The following is a 21,244-nucleotide window of genomic DNA, read 5'->3' on the forward strand; positions in this document are numbered from 1 at the left end:
TGTGCACAGACAACTCAGATCCATTTATTTTTAATGAGAAATAGTCTTTGTTGACGTGTAGATTATGATGTTCATGTATAGTGTCTAGGGCTGCAACTAACGATTATTTTCATAATCGATTAGTTGGCCGATTATTTTTTAGATTAATCGGATAAAAAAAATGAATGTAAATTTTTCATTTATTTAAAATAATGTAATAAATAAATGATGTTAAATACAAACAGCAGAATAAAAAAAACTTTGATAAAATGCATTTCTTGTCTTTATTTCCCAACCAGCCCCCCCCCAATTTATGCACATTTGAGCCCAGGCTTGCCATGCTGCCTCTCAGACATGCCACGCTGCCTCCCACATATGCCACTCCACGCTGCCTCCCACATATGCCACTCCACTCTACCCCCACATATGCCACTCCACGCTGCCTCCCACATATGCCACTCCACGCTGCCTCCCACATATGCCACTCCACTCTGCCTCCCACATATGCCACTCCACTCTACCCCTACATATGCCACTGTGCGGCCTAATCTTCATAGATGTGGTCTGTGACTAGCACCCGGTGGAGTCCGTGCTAGAGCCCTGCACAGGACTGCTTTTTTAATCCCTCTCCTGCTGATTTTTTGTCCAATCCCGCCCGCTCCCGCAATGTGTGTGTTCCACTCCCTCCCGCTTCCGCAACATGTGTGTCCAATCCCGTCCGCTCCCGCCACATATGTGGTCAATCACGCCCACCTCCTTACCTAAACTGCAGATTTCTCGCGCAGTCCTACAAGGCTGCCTTCGTGTTACTCCCTCACATCGCCACATGACTCTGGAGTGTTCCTGGTCGGAGCAAGAAAGGAGATGCTGTGAGGGAGCAGCGCGAAGGCAGCCTTGCGGGATTACTGGGACCCGCAGGTACAGTGTCTGACATCCCGCCCGCTAAACCCCAGCAAGACTGCCAAACCCGCATCCCAATGCAGTCCTCTAGTCCATGGGGGTGAAGATACCCGTGGACGACGGGGAACCGAGGAAGGTTCCTGACAGTAAACTTGTATTAGAATTATTCTTTTAATGACATTTCCCTCTAACCACTCCAGGTCTGTATTCCTCAATATTTAATGAGTCTGCTTGTTCCCCAGATGAGTCTAAAATCCAAGTATTTATAGCAATATTTATATGGAGTTTTTCATATTTAGCATACTTTGTACTAAGAACAATGACAAGTTCAAAAGAAATAAATCAGTTGAATTATTAGAGCCAATCCTGTATCACATGCTTTACAATAATGGCATGTTGTGTTTTATTATAATTTGCCTCTTGATTAATGTGATTATACTTATAGCTTAATTGCAGTGAGCATTTGTTTAATAAATAATAACTAGTGCTGAAAACAGAAATTAGGTCTGCAATCTGAAGCTTTTCATGGACTAAATAGATAATGAGCTGCATGGTTCTTAGGTTTGGATGATACATTTGCGGACAAAGTGCCAGACACTGATCCAAGTGTTTGAAGTAGAATCATTCGTTGTTATTTGGTCAGAGTACGGAAACCAAAATATATGGTTCTCATTCTTCTCCAGATAATTGATATTATCATCTTAATAGGTAATACAAAAGGCATTTGGTTGGTAGTGAAACAGGGAAATACTTAACCCTTTAAATAGAAAATGCATCAACATATTCTTCTTCATACCTCTTAGCTAATATGACGTTGATAACGGAAGGGTAAAGGTCCCAGAGTTGTTACTAACATAATTTGAAATGTCCATTTTAAATAGCTTGTACACCCATCATTGTAAGGAATCTTATTTTTCTTAAATGTGTTTGGCAGTAAGTATAATGAGTAGTTCTGGTACAAAAAAGGAAAGTACAGTTCTGCAAAAGTCTAAGGAGCCCTTCTACAATAAATATTGCTAAATCACATAACTTCAGAATCAGTTTAATAAATTTTTTCTTAAAAACAGTGTTAAATTTTAAATGAATAAGAATATTTTTCACATTTTTTATTTTTCATTTTCATTTATCATTGTCTGCTGAAAATATTGACCGTTCTTTATTTTGTTCTCTTGTTTTGTGGTCTACACTATGCACATTATTGACCTGAGTCTAAGCCAATATAATTAATATACTAGAAGAACCTCCCAATACAATTTTTCTTATTCTCTTAAAATGTCCCTCATTAAAAGTACATTTGAACATGAATATTGCAAATTTTATGTTTCAGTTAAACATTCATTATTAGATTATCACACCTTTAAAGTATGACAGTGCAGTTAAACATTATTAGCCCCTGCGGTAAGATAAAATGGCATTGCTCTGTTTGAGTTTATCATGAATTTACCTTCTCTCAAGTAGAAAAAAATAAGTAGAGGAAATAAATATATGTATAATATATATATACCGTATTTGCTCGATTATAAGACAAGGTTTTTTTCAGAGCAAATGCTCTGAAAAATACCCCTCGTCTTATAATCGAGGTCGTCTTCTAATCAGACCTCAAAAAAACGTCTGCTGGGGCCAGGCTGCTTTGGTCGCGAGCAGCGTCTCTTCTACTAGCAGCAGGAGAACAGGAAGCTAGAAGAGTGTCACATAACTCTACCTCCCCCTCCTTCCTCTGGGGGCGGGGCCAGAGAAGTTGCTCGCACAGCCGGGCCCCTGCAGAAGTCTTCGAGTGAGAGATCTGCAGTTCAGGTAAGGGGGTGGGGGAGGGTTTTTGAGCAAGTATGTGTGATTAATGGAATGAATGAGTATTTAAATGTTTGTGAATGAGTGTGTGTGTGTGTGATAGCATGGATGTGTAAGGAGGTGGTGGTGGTAGCATGGCATAGGGAGGCAGTACTCACACTCCTATCATCCCCAGGTTCCAGCATGTACTGGCTGCCTTGGCTTGATAGGAGTGTGATTGCTGTTAGCAGTTTTATATATATATATATATATATATATATATACCTCCAGAAATGCCTTTTAACCCCCTATATGGCACTCTGCCCCATGATATGCCTTTTAAACCCCTATATGCCACTCAGCAAAGTGCGCTATGACTGTACAAGGGGCTTCTTCATACCGGAACAAGGCAAGGAACTGCCAGATAATGTTGAGAGTAGATGTTGAAGGTCTGATGGATAGTGGTGTGTATAGTGTGTAAGTGTGTGGGGGTGAGGCGCTGCTAGACAATGTCATGTGCAAAGCAGGTGAGAGGGGCTGTCAGGTGGCAGTGTGTAAAGAGTGAGAGGGCTGAGGATGTGTGTGTGAGAGAGGGGCTGTTGGATGGTGTTGTATGTGGAGACAGGGGAGGGGCTCTCACATACTGTTGTGTAGAGTGGGAGAGAAATGAAGAGGAAGGGTAGAGAGTGAGTATAGAAAAGAGAAAGAGAGAAAAGTAGGAAGAAGAGAGGTGAAAAGTAAGAAGAAAAAAATATTTGTATAGAGGAATAAAATATTTGCACATTTTGCAGTTTATGGGCATATGAGAAATTATTATAATATTTGTTATAGCATTGTTATGGGACATCATACCTTAATAACTATGGGTGCATCAGATGTCTCATGTTCTTATCAACACATAGGTACCAAACATCCCTTTTCTAGCTATCTGTGGAATCTTCTGATTAACCCATACTTTATACATTTACTCTCATTAGGAAGACCATAGTCAGTCCATAGAAGATATTTTATATGACTGTTGTTATTATTATGAAACTGTAAGTGTATATATATTTTTTGCAATAAAGCAATATGCATATCATGTGCTGTAACCCCAGTGCCTGGTCCAGAGCAGTTGTTGGCACCCTGGACAGAATAACTGGTACTCTTTGAAGCTTTCCTGCTTGGGTTGATCCTTATGAGCGATTACTTTTACAGTGGGCTCTGGTCAGATGAGAGAACATTATAAGAGGTCTGTCACTTGTCACTTTATAATATGATCTGTCACTTGTGTTTGTGAAAGCATTTAGCAGACCACATCTTTGCAAATGTTAGTCTTTCTGACAAGCTTCCAGGCCGATGACATGAACTGGGTGCTGCTGAGATTTGCTCTTTACCTAGCTGTGAGGGAGAATGCACAAATGAGCAGACACTGAACACTTGTGTACGTACTCTCACTGATTCAGCTGATTCCAGAGCTTATCAACACATTCTTAGACATCCAGGATTTCCAGTGCTTTTGTACATTTGCTCAGCATTCCAGCATCCCCAGTGATTGCACTGACACTCGGCAATCCTGTATTGTGGTCACTCTTGCACAGAGGCGTATCTACTGAAAATAGCGCCTATGGCAAGCACTGAAATCGTGCCCCTGTCCAAATATCTAAAAACCCATTTATTAGCCCCTGCTGCCTATATATATATATATATATATATATATAAATACCCTGCTGCCGATATCAGGTATAGATCAACACATTAACACACAAACCCAGCTTTGCATGTATAGATCAATTGAAATTCACTTGTGATTCCAGCACTAAAGGTATATATCAAATCAACAGAATCAGACATCCAAATCCTGTATTTGCAGGTATACAATAATAATATATGAAACGTAGCATTGCAGGTATAGATCAAATAAATACATGGAAACAGCATTGCAGGTATTAATCAACTGAATATGACATAAAAACCCTGTACTTGCAGGTATACATAAATAACATATGGAGACTAATGTATGGAATTCACATAAAAACACGACATTAAATGTATATTTAAAACCCCCTAAATTACAGGCATAGATCACTGGTTGCACACCCCAAAGCCAGCCTTGGCGTCCACACTGCCCACATAGAACCTGACCAGCACCCAGATAACACACATAAGATTTGCCATCTTTGGCCCTAAATAACCCAGCACAAGTCAACTTTGTCGCCAAACAGTCTGGCCTGTGCCATCTTTGTCCCATATACACCCTGCCTATGCCATCTTGGTCCCCAAGGCTCAAACCTCCTGCTAGTGCCATCCTTGCCCTTCCACAATTATACATCTATGATACACAAACACTTTTACAGTCACTCATTAATTCACACTTTAATTCAGACAACTCATCCACATCCACATTAACTCATGCTCTCTCTCATTCAGACAACTCATCCACACATTAACTCATGCTCTCCCTCATTCAGACAATTCATCCACACATTAACTCATGCTCTCCCTTATTCAGACAATTCATCCACATATTAACTCATGCTCTCCCTCATTCAGACAATTCATCCACATATTAACTCATGCTCTCCCTCATTCAGACAATTCATCCACATATTAACTCATGCTCTCCCTTATTCAGACAATTCATCCACATATTAACTCATGCTATACCTCATTCAGACAACTCATGCTCTCCCTCATTCAGACAATTCATCCACATATTAACTCATGCTGTCCCTCATTCAGACAACTCATCCACATATTAACTCATGCTCTCCCTCATTCAGACAATTCATCCACATATTAACTCATGCTCTCCCTCATTCAGACAATTCATCCACATATTAACTCATGCTCCCCCTTATTCAGACAATTCATCCACATATTAACTCATGCTATCCCTCATTCAGACAACTCATGCTCTCCCTCATTCAGACAATTCATCCACATATTAACTCATGCTCTCCCTCATTCAGACAACTCATCCACACATTACCGTATTTGCTCGATTATAAGACGAGGTTTTTTCCAGAGCAAATGCTCTGAAAAATACCCCTCGTCTTATAATCAGGGTCGTCTTATAATCAGACCTCAAATAGGTCTGATTATGAGACTAAGATCCAGATCCCCCGCAGCGATGCAGAGGACCTGGATCCTCCTGTGTTAATCCCCCCCCCCCCCCCAACTTACCGGTGCTTCTGAGTCCCCGGTGCTTAGTCCGGGCTGCGTGTAGAGCTCTACGCGATACAATCGCGTAGAGCTCTACACGCTTCCCGGACTAAGCACCGGGGACCCAGATGCAGGGGACCTGGATCCTCCTGTGTTAACCCCCGACCCAACTTACCGGTGCATCTGAGTCCCCGGTGCTTAGTCCGGGCTGCGTGTAGAGCTCTACGCGATTGTATCGTGTAGAGCTCTACGCTCTACACGATACAATCGCGTAGAGCTCTAAACGCTGCCCGGACTAAGCACCGGGGACTCAGAAGCACCGGTAAGTTGGAGGGGGGGGGCATAACACAGGAGGATGCAGGGGACCTGCATCCTCCTGTGTTATGCCCCCTCCAACGTACCGGTGCTTCTGAGTCCCCGGTGCTTAGAGCTCTACGCGATTCGCGTGGAGCTCTACATGCTGCCCGGACTAAGCACCTGGGGCTCAGATGCAGGGGACCTGGACCCTCCTGTGTTATGCGCCCCCCCCCAACTCAGAAGCACCGGTAAGTTTGGAGGAGGGAGGGGGAGTGTTAAATGTGGGTTTGAGGCATTTCTGGAGGCAGAGTGCTCTGTGAAATGCCTTTTAACCCCTTTAATGCCACTCTGCCTCCTGAAATGCCTTAAACCTCCCTATATGCCACTCTTCCCCATAATATGCCTTTTAACCCTCTAAGTGCCAGAGTGGCATATAGGGTTAAAAGGCATATCATGGGGCACAGTGGCATATAGGGTTAAAAGGCATATTATGGGGCACTGTGGCATTTAGAGGGTTAAAAGGCATATCATGGGGCACAGTGGCATATAGGGGGTATAAGGCACTTCTGGGGCAGATGTGCATAACTGGGGGACAGGTTGGAAAATAGAAGGAAATAAAACCAAAATATTTTTCTCAAGCATAGCTTTTATTAAAAAAAGTGTTTAAATGAATTAACATTTACTGGTAAAACTTTTTTCCTATAGGGTCGTCTTATATTCAGGCTTTTTCTTTTTTTCCTAAATTAATATTAAGATTTGGGGGGTCGTCTTATAATCAGGGTCGTCTTATAATCGAGCAAATACGGTAATTCACACTCTTTACTTATTTCATTATTCTTACTACCCTCTTCCTCACTATCTACCCCTCTCCCTCCCCTTTCCCTACTACCCTCTTCCTTAATATCTACCCCCTCTCCCCCTTTCTCACTTTCTACCCTCTCTCCCCCCTTTCTCACTATCTACCCCCTCTCCCTCCCTTATCACTTTCTAACCCCTCTCCCTCCCCACTATTTACCCTCTCCCCTACCCTAGGCACCCCTCTCTCTCCTCCGCATCAAAAAAAAAGTGCTAAAAAGCCACTCACTGGTGCCCACTGCTGAGCGCTGAAATATGACGTCTTATTCCGGCGCTCAGCATGAAATGCCGGCACCGGGACGGAGGTAGAGGCCTCGTGTAGGAGAATGAGGGGCGCCGAGCGGTTGCTAGGCGCCCCTCTCTCTCAGCAAAAAAAAAAAAGCCGTTTAAAAGCCGCTCACTGGCGCCCCCCTTTGCTCTTGCATACTCTTGAGGAATGAACTGATTTTAAACCAAAAAATGCATGCTGCGTTCTATTACTACTGCGAAACCGTACCCTTTCATTTTATCAGTGGCTTTTGGAGAAAATGGTTGTACTGTAAAGGCCAAAGCCAGTCACATGTGGACTTCCTCATCCTACCTTTAGTTCTTCTACTGAAGAGTAAAGTCTGGTCACTGCATAAAATTGGTTAGGACAGATCTGTAAGCAAATTTTCTATTTCCATTTTAAAAACATTTGAACTATCATGCTGTGCCAATATCTATTACTGTCTGAGTGATGTGTGATTCAGCAGCCTCCAATGTTCTGATTACTCATGTGGACTTCACGGGGTTAATTTTATATGCAAGCTTCTTTCCTTCCTGCTGTTTGTTCGTCTACGTTAAATGGCTTCTCTTTGATCTGAACCTTAATTTAGATTTCATTCTCGTGTCCTTTTAAATATGACAGATAACCTAGTTTTTTGACATATTTTCCCTGCCTTTTCCTCTTCTTCAGAAGCAGAATCTTGCCATATAGGGATCACAATGTATTATATATTTTCATTATGTATGCCTGGTAAGTTAAGGAGTGTTTAAGTTAATATATTCATTAAAGGTTACATAATATGGATACTTAGAAGAAAATGGTTTTACTTTGTAGCAAAGTAGGACTCCAAAGTGAGAATACAATTCTCTTTGAGCTACTTTCTTCATCTTTATGGACCCAAACCTTAGTTTATTTTGTTATTATGCTGATGCTGTTTTTGCTTTTTCTCATCACTTTATGATCTTAAGGCATTATTTGTTGTCATGCTGATGCAATTTACTATAACCAACTATATATATATATATATATATATATATATATATATATATATATATAATCAATGTATTTCTAGCCCTTATATGTACTGTTTTAAGATATCAAAATGTAGCAGTAGTGACTCATAAATGCAACATTTAATTGACCCATAGCTACAGAGCTCTAAGTAAGAATGCCACTAAAGCAACCAGGATGTTTAAAGAGTGTATACAGGGCCGGCCTAAGACATGTGCTGCTTGGGTCCAAGGGTGACATGGTGCACCCTCACCAAAACCAAGCCCACATCTATTATACTATATCAAGATTAATACCATATTTGCTCTATTATAAGACGAGGTTTTTTTACCCCTCGTCTTATAATCAGACCTCAAATAGGTCTGACTACGAGACCACTAAGATCCATATCCCCCGCAGCTGCAGGGGACCTGAATCCTCCTTTCTCCACCCCCCCCCCCCCGCCCCACTTACCGGTGCTTCTGAGTCCCCGGTGTGTAGCCGGGGCAGCGTGTAGATGTCTGCACGATTCGCGTAGACAACTTACACTGCAGCCGGAAGGTGTGGCTAGTAGCAGGGGTTGTCTGCGTCCATCGCGCAGACCTTCCCCGGCTGTCAGAGATCAGAGTTCCCCGCACCGGCACCAGTGTGGGGAATTCTCTCTGACAGTCGGGGAAGGTCTGCCTTTTAAGGTCATTCTACAGCATCTCAATCTAATTCAAGTCAGGGCTTCACTTGATTTGATGAGGCCTCTCCAAAACCTTCATTTTGTTTCTTTTGAGCCATTCAGAGGTGGACTTGATTGTGTGCTTTTGATCATTGTTCTGCTGCACAACCCAACTGCGCTTGAGCTTTAGATCACAAACTGATAGCCGGACATTCTCCTTCAGAATTTTCTGGTAGAAAGCATAATTTATGGTTCCATCAGTTATGGCAAGTCTCTTAGGTCCTGAAGCACAGTGTCACTTTTGGCTGGTCAGGAAGTAGATCCTCACTGCAGAAATTTGGAAAGGCGCCCCTACCGGTGATATAAAGTGCAACGGAGACTCTAGGCAGAAGACAGCAGAACTCGTAACCACATGGGTCCAAAATAGTTCAGGAACAAGATGATATATTCCAAGGATCAGGCAAAAGAATAGTCGGGGTCACTTAGCATAGGTCTGAGCAGGCGGCAAACAACAGTAGTCTGGAACAAGCAGAATTCAGAGAACCAATAAATACGGAGAAAGTCAAAGCGCTAGTGAAGGCAATAAGGCACTATCACAGGCAAAGTCGGAATACCAACTGAGGGTTAAAATATCCCTCCATACTCCTAGATCCTCCTACCCACCTAATTAGGGGGAGGAGGAAAAAAGATAAATTTCACTCATGACCTCGAGACATGCATCCCGTCTTGATCCCTCGTCTTGTGGGGGCGCGTGTCTAGAGGCAGACGATCACACTACCCCCACTGTGTTTGACTTTTGGTTTGATGTTATCATATCTCCTAACTTCTCTGCCCCCCCCCAGGCAAATCGGGACACTGGGGGCGCCTAGTAGGAGGTAGAGTGTCTGATTAGGAAGGTAGGTACTCTGCATGTTTGTGATATGGTTAACTAGATGTCACATTTTTCAGGGGACAGTCCCCTGATCAAGAGTGATCAAGACTTCTGTCCCCACTTTCATCAAAATTGTCTCTGAAGCATTCTTAAAACTAATGGTAAAGTAGTAAAAATCTATTTTTATATGCTATTAAATGTATTTACCATAGTCAATAGCATTATATAAATAAGTAGTAGGTCATTTAAATACGTTTATTCACCACAAGTTTGGTGCTCTTAAAAATGTATGATGTGTAGTGGGCACTTAGTTGAATCACTTCTTAAAAACCAATAGGGTTAATGTACGTTGAAAAACAATTAATGGTAGTATGCTGCTTTTGAAAAGACACATACTGTAAGAGATATTCAAATGGCACGATTTAGCATTGCTGCAAGGCTGAATGGATCCAAATGAATTCTTTTTGATAGCACTGTCTTGTTAATCTTTCACACACAGCACTGAAATGTAATCTGTTGCTTGCAGCTGTTTCATTCTTAAGAAATGTAGAGAAAATCCTAATTTATTGTTCCAAGATCTCCACTTTTGATTAATACATTCAGGGAGTTGTAGTGCTTTCTAAATGTGGGTCTATGATTTTCTACAAATCTAGTTGTTGTTTTTTTTAATCATAAATGTTTAAAAGGGTAATTTCATGTCATGTGGCCTCTGACCGGTAATTCTGGGTCTCTATTGAATCCTTTTAGGACATGTGTAAGGCAGCTTTAACCCCTTCGTGACAATTGCCGGTCCGGGCACGTCACTGAAAATCGTGACGATTATGACAATTGACGTGCCAGGACCGGCACGTCTTTAAACGGGTGAAAAAATCGATCCGTGATCGATTTTTTCACTCAAACGGTGTTGCTCTAATGCCTCGACATCGAGGCATTGAGCAACACCAAAAAAAACATTCCCGCCCCCCCCCCGATCGCTCCTAGGAGCAAAAAAAAAACATGTTTGAAAGACTGCATGTCTTTCAAACATGGCGGCGCCCGCCGCCGAAAAACGGGTTTAGGAAGCGATCGCGAGTCGCTTCCTTTGCTTAGCTGGTGTTGCTAAGATGCCTCAGTATCGAGGCATCTTTGCAACACCTGTTTAGCAAAGGAAGCGACTCGCGATCGCTTCCTAAATGCTCAACTTACCTTCCCGGTGCCGGTGTCTTCGAAACACACGCGGTGTTTCAAGATGGCGGCGCCCATCAAGCCGGGGGGCGGAGCCTGCTGACATCATCGGGGGGGTGTTGCTGGATGTCATGGACATCCAGTGAATAACACCCCTAGTGGTCAGATCACTCATAAGAGTGATCATGATTTGATAAATCAAAGGCAATGTTTTCTAAACATTGCCTTTGATCAGTATTGGATCTGCCCCCCTCCTTCACTTGCTTCTAGTGAGGGAGAGAGACAGATCGGTGTGTTCTGGTATTTCAGGTATTCCCTAATAAAAATATATATATATTGATCCAAAGGCTCTTATAAGAGCCACCCATATAATATTAACCCCTTCATTGCCATTGATCACTGCATAAACAGTGATCTTGCATAGTGGCAATTGTTTTTGGGTTTTGGTTTTTTTTTACATGTTTTTTTACTTTTTTTAGTTTTTTTTACTTTTTTTAGGTTTTTTTTTTATTTTTTATTATAGCCATTAACCCTTTCCTTCCCCACTATTTTTGCTGCAATTCTTACCATGCAGCGGTATACGGCTGAGGAGGCGTATGCCTTTTTGGCCACAGATTCTGAGGCCACTGATACAGCGTCAGATTTTGACGTTGGTCAGTTCACAGATACATCTAGTGATGTATCTGTGGCTGTTAGGACGCCTACCACACGTAGTCGTGGCAGTGCACCAGAGGCATGGGTAGCGCCTAATAGGTACAAGCCAGCTATCCCTCCTTTTTCTGGAATTCCTGGCATCAATATTGATGTTACAGGATTCACTCCACTGCAATTTGTGCAGGTTTTTTTGGGAGACGATGTCTTGGGAGACATTGTCACACAAACAAACATTTATGCCCAGCAGCACCGTGCTGCTAGCCCTAATTCTTTTTGGGCAAAACAGCCATGGACTCCCATTGACGTGCCAGAATTTCTTAAATTCTGGGCACTCACAATGTTAATGGGCATTATAACAAAGCCCTCCATCCGCTCCTACTGGAGCACCAGCCCCATCTTTAGTACCCCCATTTTTGCCCAAACTATAACTAGGCAAAGGTATGAAATGATTCTTCGTTTCATGCATTTTAGCGACAACAGCCTGTGCCCCCCTAAGGAGGACCCCCAGTTTGATAGGCTGTACAAAATCCGCCCCCTGATTACCCATCTCGCTGCCAGGTTTCCAGAGGTTTATACACCTGGAAAGAATATCTGCGTGGATGAATCCCTAATGAAATATAAAGTAAGGTTGGGATTCAAGCAGTATATTCCTTCCAAGCGCTCCAGGTATGGAGTGAAGGTGTATAAGCTCTGCGAGAGCGAGACAGGATATACTCATGCCTTCCGGGTATACGAGGGTAAGGATAGCTACCTTGACCCTCCAGGTTGCCCAGATCATCTGGGCACCAGTGCCAAGATTGTTTGGGACCTAATATTCCCCCTTATGAACAAAGGCTACCACTTGTATGTAGATAACTTCTATACAAGCGTCCCTTTGTTCAAGCTGCTGTATTGTTTCGATACGGTAGCTTGCGGTTCTATAAAAAAGAACCGCTTGGGTTTCCCACAACGCCTGGTACGAACCCGGCTAGGAAAGGGGGAGACCTCAGCTCTACGCCAAGAGGAGCTTTTGGCATTGAAGTTCAGGGACAGAAAAGAGGTGTGCATGCTGAGCACCATCCACGATGAGAGAACCGTGGAGGTTTCTGTCCGTGGCAGAGCTGGGGTCACTACAAAGCCAGTGTGCATCAGGGCCTATAACAAGCACATGGGTGGAGTTGATCTGTCAGATCAACTCCTACAGCCCTACCTCATTATGAGGAAGACAAAGGCCTGGTACAAGAAGGTTGCAATTTATCTAATGCAAATTGCAACCTATAACGCTTTTTTGCTGCACAAAAAAGCAGACACTGGGCTGAAGCTGTCTTTTTTGCAGTTTCAGCTCGAAGTAATTTCAGGTATCTTGTACCGTGATGCACCTGGTCCCCAAGTAGTGATGGGAACCAACAGAATTGGGGCTACCCATTTTATTTTTAAAATCCCCCCTACAGCAAAGAAGCAGAATCCCCAAAAGAGATGCAGGGTATGCTACAGCAGGGGGCAAAGAAAGGACACCACATTTTACTGTCCAGATTGCCCTGGAAAACCTGCACTCTGTGTCGGTGACTGCTTCAAGCTGTATCACACAGTTTCCCATTTTTAATTTTTTTTTTGTTCCTGCTCCATTTTTTTATTTTTTTTTAATTTTTTGTTACATTTACTGTTTTTTAGCTTTTATTTGCTCCACCATTTTTAAGCGTTTTTATTTGCACTGTCAAGTGACCCCTGTGTCCATTCCGTGGCATGAGGGACCACTTAAGGTGCTAGATCAAATCCCTTCTTGGAGATAGGCCAGGCTTTCTTGTAACCTGTCCCTACTGATAGTTGGGTACAAGCATTTTTCTTTACCCAGATGTAAAATTCCTACTGAATTTGAATTGCTCATGTTCCAAATGTGGCCCTTTTGCCCCCAAACAATCTGACAAACCCATGCATGTGGGGTATCAATGTACTCAGGAGATGTTGCTGGACACATATCTGGGTGTTGTGTGACAGCAACATATACCAGGAGCTGTAATTTCACACCTGAAGTACAAAGTATGTGAAAAAAACACCAAAAACAATTACTATCCCAAACTTTGACAAGGGTTGGTGGTAGGATTAGTGCATGGAAAGGGTTAAACTATCAGCATCTAAAATACCCTGGGGTGTCTAGTTTTCAAAAATATATGGTTTGGTGGGGTAAATTTAATTTGCTGGCTTCAAAGATGCCCCAAATACCACATAGAGACAGAATTACCAGATTCAGAGAAAAATGGTTTTGAATTAGCAAAACGCTACTTGTACTTATTGCCCCATAACGTGTAGAAGAAAGCAAAAAAACATAAAAACATTGGGTATTTCTAAACTCGGGACAAATGGTAGAATCTATTTAGCAGGTTTTTTCAGTAGTTTTTTATGATGAATAAAAGATTTTTCAAATAAAAGTGAGAAAATGTGTTTTTTTTTCAATTTTTCGTCATATTTTATTATTTTTATTATAGGAAATTACATCATATGAAAAAAATTTTGGTGTCTGAAGAAAGCCCTTCTTGTCCTGAAAAAAACAATATATAACTTGTGTGGGTTTAGTAAATGGGTTAAGAGAAAATTACAGCTAAACACAAACACCGCAGAAACGATAAAACAGCCATTGTCACGAAGGGTACAAAAAGTAAAATCAGCCTTTGTCACGAAGGGGTTAATCTCCCCGCTGCTCCACCAAATCAATGAAACCTTATTTAACTTTTGTTTAGGCACTGGTGGAAAGCAATCTATTAATCTATCCACAGCTGTAACCACTAGTTATACAACAGACAACACATTTTGCAATTTATAAAAATATATATTTTTTATATTTAGCAGAAATAAATATCTCACAAATACTGTTGGGTCATCCGCTATTGTATACCAGTTACGGTATACATGACTGTTATGTGCTACAGAGGGAATATTTAACATATTTATATTACTGGAGCAAAAATATCCTAAATACAAGATTATTCAAATTCTCATTTTCCTTTGCAGTTCTCATACACTGGTGTGAACCATTTCTCTCATGTTGTAACATACTTCATACTGCTGTACTCGTTATTTGCATTTTTACAACTGGATTGAAACAGTAGTCCTTGACAATGTAACTGGAAGATACTTCATATAACTATAAAGAAGCGAACCATCAAAATGGATGAGTAGGGGCCTTTTTTTTTCTCTTCAAGCTGTCTGATTAATATTTTTCTTGACTTGATAAAGTAAGGTTGATACATTTAAAAAAATTACTAAACAAGAAGGGGCCACTGCATACTACAGTTTTAGCTTAGGGATGCTAAACCATGGGCAGTGTTAACAGGAGAGAAAGCAGCACAAAACATTGTCAACAGGGCCAAAAATAAAAAAATATTGAACCTGTTTCTGACAGCAAATTCCTTTTAATAAACCGGCTCATAAAAAAGGAGAAAAAATAAAACAAAACATTTAGTGTAGTATTCTAGAAATCCTTATTGGTGATAATTATGCATCAAATTCACTCACATTTGACCAAAAGAAATCAGACACTTCAGGGGATCTTTGAAGGTGTAACGAGGGGTTACATAGGTTCACATTGCAGCTGGTGAATAGGTTTAGCCCTGTGTTGTTTTCTTTCTTTTTGATTATCAACAGGGCCGCCACCAGACATCTTGGGGCCCAGTACAAAGACCAAGCCTCCTTCCCTGCCCCACTCCATGCGCCTCTCACCCCCTGACCCATGCTCTTCATGCAACCCTGACCTATGCTCATTCCAGCCCAATCCCATGCCCCTCCCACTGCCCCACTTTATACTCACAATAAGTCACCAAGCCCCAAAGTCCAGAGAGAGGCCACTAGGCCCCATTTTTTTTTGAGTGGGCATTGGGCCTCAGTCCCCTGAAATGGACCACTAGGGCACCGATGTCCACAAGGGGCAGCCATGGGTAGCAGGCCATGAGTGCCAGTGAGAAGGCCTGTGACAGATCAGAGTCCCCTGCTTGTCCAGGACCCATACACAGGCACTGGTTGTTATCCAGCTGAAGTATTATTATTTAGAGCCAACCCCAGTGAGCTTCTACTACAGAAATAGCTTTATTGGTCCTGTATGATGTGTTAAATCTGTGAGATTTCTTTAGTTGCCTCACCCATTAAATTATGTATAATGCAGGGCTAGCTCAGCCCTTTCGTGCTACAGAAACCTGCTAGTATTGGTCCTTCATCATGCATTGTGAAGTGAGGAAGTTGAAACCACAACCTGGCAACTTTCCCTTTTGTAAATAAACTTCATTGCAGTCAACACTTGCTTGCATTTGTGGTTCTGCTCTGATGTGCGTAACCTGCAGGAACTATCTGATGACACATGAGCAAAGCAGATCTAGGAGGGCCAAGTTTTAACCCCTTGATGACAATTGCCGGTCCGGGCACGTCACCGAAAATCATGACGATTATGACAATTGACGTGCCAGGACCGGCACGTCTTTAAACGGGTGAAAAAAATCGATCCGTGATCGATTTTTTCACTCAAACGGTGTTGCTCTAATGCCTCGACATCGAGGCATTGAGCAACACCAAAAAAAACATTCCCGGCCCCCCCCCGATCGCTCCTAGGAGCAAATAAAAAAACATGTTTGAAAGACTGCACGTCTTTCAAACATGGCGGCGCCCGCCGCCGAAAAACGGGTTTAGGAAGCGATCGCGAGTCGCTTCCTTTGCTTAGCTGGTGTTGCTAAGATGCCTCAGTATCGAGGCATCTTTGCAACACCTGTTTAGCAAAGGAAGCGACCCGCGATCGCTTCCTAAATGCTTAACTTACCTTCCCGGTACCGGCGTCTTCAAAACACACGCGGTGTTTCAAGATGGCGGCGCCCATCAAGCCGGGGGCGGAGCCTGCTGTCATCATCGGGGGGGGGTGTTGCTGGATGTCATGGACATCCAGTGAATAACACCTCTAGTGGTCAGATCACTCATAAGAGTGATCATGATTTGATAAATCAAAGGCAATGTTTTCTAAACATTGCCTTTGATCAGTATTGGATCTGCCTCCCTCCTTCACTTGCTTCTAGTGAGGGAGAGAGACAGATCAGTGTGTTTTTAGGTATTCTCAATAATATATATATATATTGATCCAAAGGCTCTTATAAGAGCCACCCATTTAATATTAACCCCTTCATTGCCATTGATCACTGCATAAACAGTGATCTTGCATAGTGGCAATTGTTTTTGGGGTTCTTTTTTTTTACATTTTTTTTTACTTTTTTTTTTTTGTACTTTTTTTTTAGGGTTTTTTTAATTTTTTTTATTAGAGCCATTAACCCTTTCCTTCCCCACTATTTTTGCTGCAATTGTTGCCATGCAGCGGTATACGGCTGAGGAGGCATGTTCCAAATTTGGCCCTTTTGCCCCCAAACAATCTGACAAACCCATGCATGTGGGGTATCAATGTACTCAGGAGATGTTGCTGAACACATATCGGGGTGTTGTGTGACAGCAACAACATACCAGGAGCTGTAATTTTACACCTGAAGTACAAAGTATGTTTAAAAAACAGCAAAAACAATTACTATCACAAACTTTGACAAGGGTTGGTGGTAGGATTAGTGCATGGAAAGGGTTAAACTATCAGCATCTAAAATACCCTGGGGTGTCTAGTTTTCAAAAATATATGGTTTGGTGGGGTAAATTTAATTTGCTGGCTTCAAAGATGCCCCAAATACCACATGGAGACAGAATTACCAGATTCAGAGAAAAATGGTTTTGAAATAGCAAAACGCTACTTGTACTTATTGCCCCATAACGTGTAGAAGAAAGCAAAAAAACATAAAAACATTGGGTATTTCTAAACTCGGGACAAATAGTAGAATCTATTTAGCAGGTTTTTTCAGTAGTTTTTTATGATGAATAAAAGATTTTTCAAATAAAAGTGAGAAAAAATTTTTTTTCTTCAATTTTTCGTCATATTTTATTATTTTTATTATAGAAAATTACATCATATATAAAAAATTATGGTGTCTGAAGAAAGCCCTTCTTGTCCTGAAAAAAACAATATATAACTTGTGTGGGTTTAGTAAATGGGTTAAGAGAAAATTACAGCTAAACACAAACACCGCAGAAACGATAAAACAGCCATTGTCACGAAGGGTACAAAAAATAGAATCAGCCTTTGTCGCGAAGGGGTTAAACTGATTTGTTGAGAGCCATAAAGTTCCTCTTGTATACCAGTTAGTTAGTTCAATTTTAAAATAGGACAAGAAATTATTGTAAGAAGATGAAAGCTGTCCCTGGTGATACTAAGACATCAGTCCCAGTTTTTAATTCTTCTAAGGTAATTCTAAAACCTGGCTGAACATACACTGTACACATCGCCAGATGGCAAAAATAGCTGTAAGGCGTCCTACCAGGAATGGGCTACATTCATTTCTTTAGCTATTTCTACAATGCTTGATGCATTTAATTCTGTTCCTCTTGTTATTTTCCCCCCTATAGTTCTTAACTATTTCCATTATTTTGTGTTAAAAAAAGAAAATTGGTTATGAAGTCTAACTGAATCTAAATGAAACTGAAGCCCAACTGAACCATCAAGTTTTTTAGATGGCTTGCAAACAATATTGTGCAATCATATGTAATCTCCGAAATCTCTATGTGCATTCACAGCTGATTTAGCAGTGCTTTCCAGCAGGGTTAGAGTAAAGGCATATCTGTCAAGCCATTTGTTGAGCCTACCACAGATTGTAAACCCCATTATCAGTCATTTTAAACTCTTACAAAGCAAGGAAGATCCAAAACTCTTTTGCGAATATTCATTTTGTTTGCTTTAATTAAACAAATTATCTGTCATATTTAAGGCACAGCATTTAACTTCATCTGTATTATTCAATATGGGAGGCCTTCCAAGTCAGACAGGTGAGATTTCCTCTACTTGTGTGTGGCTTATGATGCTATAATAGATTTACTGAGATATAGCTTTATACCAGACCTCTCTAATACAGTTATAGTGACTGGAAAACAAAAAGCACATATAACAGGAATGTTCGCTATAAACATTTAATGATGCTAAAAGCTGTCTTGGTGGCTATTTAACTTTAATAATTAAATAAGCCCAGACAGCAGAAATAAATAACTCCCATGATGCTCCAACTGATATTAATATTTAACCCACTTTGTTTTTTGCATGTTGCATATAGAGCTCTAAAGTAAAAAACATTTTAATTTAATCATGGGCCGTTTAGTGGATGAGCTCCTTGAGGGAATTCTCAAGAAACGCACAACTTTGAATTAAATCCAGACTCTGGTCCCACTAATTTATTTGTTTATGACCTTAGAGAGTGGCTCCCTCTTTAAACAAAAATGTTTTGTGTCTCACTTTCTTTATTAGTTTCCTTCAAGTCATTTTCCTCGGCAACAACTGTACAGAAATATTACACTCAACAATTCTCTACCACAGATCCTCCCTCTTTTGACTTTATTTGACCTGTTCATAGTTTCATTTGGTTCCTTTAACCTCTGTTAACTCTGCAATTCTCTCTTTTATTTTGGCTATGGACGATCTAAAATTGTTTATAGCTTGTTTGCTAATGTAAATTTCTGTCTTCTCAGTCTAGATCTGTTTATCTTTTCTTTATTTTGCTACTTTTTGGTCCATGGATGATATTTGCCAATCCTGTGAAGTAATGGTTTCTTTACTTTTGTCATGTCCCTTTCCATCAAACCCCAACCCTATCCTCAAGTGCTATTCCTGCCACAATACCATGGGTTTTTGCACCTCTGGAACAGTTTAATGTATTACTGTATGCAATGATTAGTGGTGTTTCTTTGTATTTTGCATAATTATTTCTGGTGTACTGTTATTGATCATACACAAATGCTATCCCTGTATATACTTTGTTAAGCTGCTGATGTTCGTGTTCTGCACTGCATGGAAGTTTGCCTTGTATGTTTGCCTTCTCTGTGCCATTCGCTCCAGTGGCTCCCCATACCTTTAAGAGTTAAATTTCAAACTCCTGACCTACAGAGCCCTTAACAACTCTGAACCCCCATATATCTATAACCTCCTATCCAAATACACCCCTAACCGCCTTCTTTGTTCTTCTTGTGACAGTTCAGATTTTCTCCCCCATATGCAATTTTTCAAAGGCTCTCTGAAAACCCACCTCTTTCAAAAGCAAACAACCTTTCCTCATGACACTCTCAGCCAGCATCCTGTCTAAGCCATCAGAACAACCAACAACCTAGACAGCTCATCCCGACTCGACCAACTCATGCTCATCAAAGCAGTGTAGCTACATAGTACAGAACTTACAAATGTAATGAATGTTTTGATACCTAAAGTGTACTATTTTTATTATTATTGTGCCTGCATGTACTTGGTGAAGCTGTCAGTGTTTTGGAAAAAATACCTTACATTTTGGTCATGGACTTTTGGTTTCTTGTTGATTCTCTCCAAGTGTAATGGTGAATCTAGACATAGACCTCCTTGCTCACATTTGCCTAGAAGGATACTAACCATACCCGAGTGATTAGGCCATTGAAGGGCAAAATGTACATCTTGGGTGGTTATTTCTCTTGTATATAGAAACATTTACCTCATCTTAAAGTTCTGGGCTACCCATGCAGTTGGGGTACATTTTTTTCTATGTAATGCATAAGCAAACGTAAAATTTGAGAATCCCCTGAGTGTGGATCCACCGTACAACTTATGAATATACAACATTTAAACCTTGTTTTTTCTTGGCTGGCTTAGTCTACTACTTGTTTTGCATGTGTCATTAATTGGATAAGCACATATTAGAATTAATTGTATAGAGTACCGTTCAATCCTGTCACCCAATTCTCTCGTACTACTGTTTCTTGATCTGTCACCTATGCTTAACCAATCAACTTCAGATCTATGAAACAGACATATTGAATCATTTAGGTATGATCAAAGCATTATTTCTTGGACACTAATACACCAGGCCCCACAATTACTTCTGATTTTCCAGCACGGTCATGTTACATTTGAATTATGCCTCACTGCCTATTATGTACCCTACTAGAAGATTCCAGAGGAAGAGTACTTATGCAGTAAAGAGAATGCCTGCAAGGGCATCAAGAAGAATACCACAACCTCTGAGTACATGCATCACAAATACATTATACATTAATTCTTAGTTTAGCATGGTATTGCATATTAAGGGAAATATGTGTTTTAATATATTTCTTCTTTTGGGGGGGCTGTGCCTTAGAAAAGGTATTACTCAACGACCAAAATTCCTTGCATTTATTTCTGTGTATCACAGGCATCAACAAATGTGTTTTGGTTCTTACACCCAGTGTCTTTCATTGAATATTGTTGGAAAGGGTCACATGTTATCATTTAACTCCTTCTGCCCATTATGATGTAAAATGCGGTCATGAAGATAGTGTGCTTTAAACCCTTTTTGTACATCATGGCAAAATAGAATAGGTTGTGTTTTGAGTCATGGTTGAAAATATAGTAAAATGACAAAAAAGCTCTGGGTTTTAGAGAACAAAATAACCGGTTTTTTTAAGGAAAGATTAAGACCATATTGACATCACTGGATGTCAGCTACTGCCCTGTCCTTGAAAATAGATTATTCAAACCCAACCGCACTCAGGGCCAGGGGCAGAGCCGAGAACCATGCCTTCCTCAAAACATAAGGGTCTTAAAGGGGTGCATATCTATCTCCCTCTCAGAAGTTGTATAATAATTTAAAAGTGTCTCACATTTAGCATAACAATGGATGTT

At 40.9% G+C, this 21,244-nt stretch overlaps 1 protein-coding gene and 1 non-coding gene across 3 annotated transcripts in view; both read left to right on the forward strand.

The window, feature by feature from the left end:
* The window catches only part of LOC149288043 (protein FAM184A-like), a 79,887-nt gene that overhangs the window by 12,020 nt on the left and 46,623 nt on the right, over positions 1-21,244 (forward strand). The gene's annotated exons all lie outside the window — the stretch shown is intronic.
* Positions 13,221-13,350, forward strand: LOC149288044 (small nucleolar RNA SNORA35). The gene has a single exon (XR_016277428.1). It is a non-coding gene; the product is annotated as a small nucleolar RNA SNORA35 (small nucleolar RNA).

The sequence above is a fragment of the Sceloporus occidentalis genome, unplaced genomic scaffold (assembly GCF_023333645.1).
Source record: "Sceloporus occidentalis isolate IW3139 unplaced genomic scaffold, rSceOcc1.0.p SCAF_54, whole genome shotgun sequence".
In the NCBI taxonomy this organism is placed as follows: Eukaryota; Metazoa; Chordata; class Lepidosauria; order Squamata; family Phrynosomatidae; genus Sceloporus; species Sceloporus occidentalis.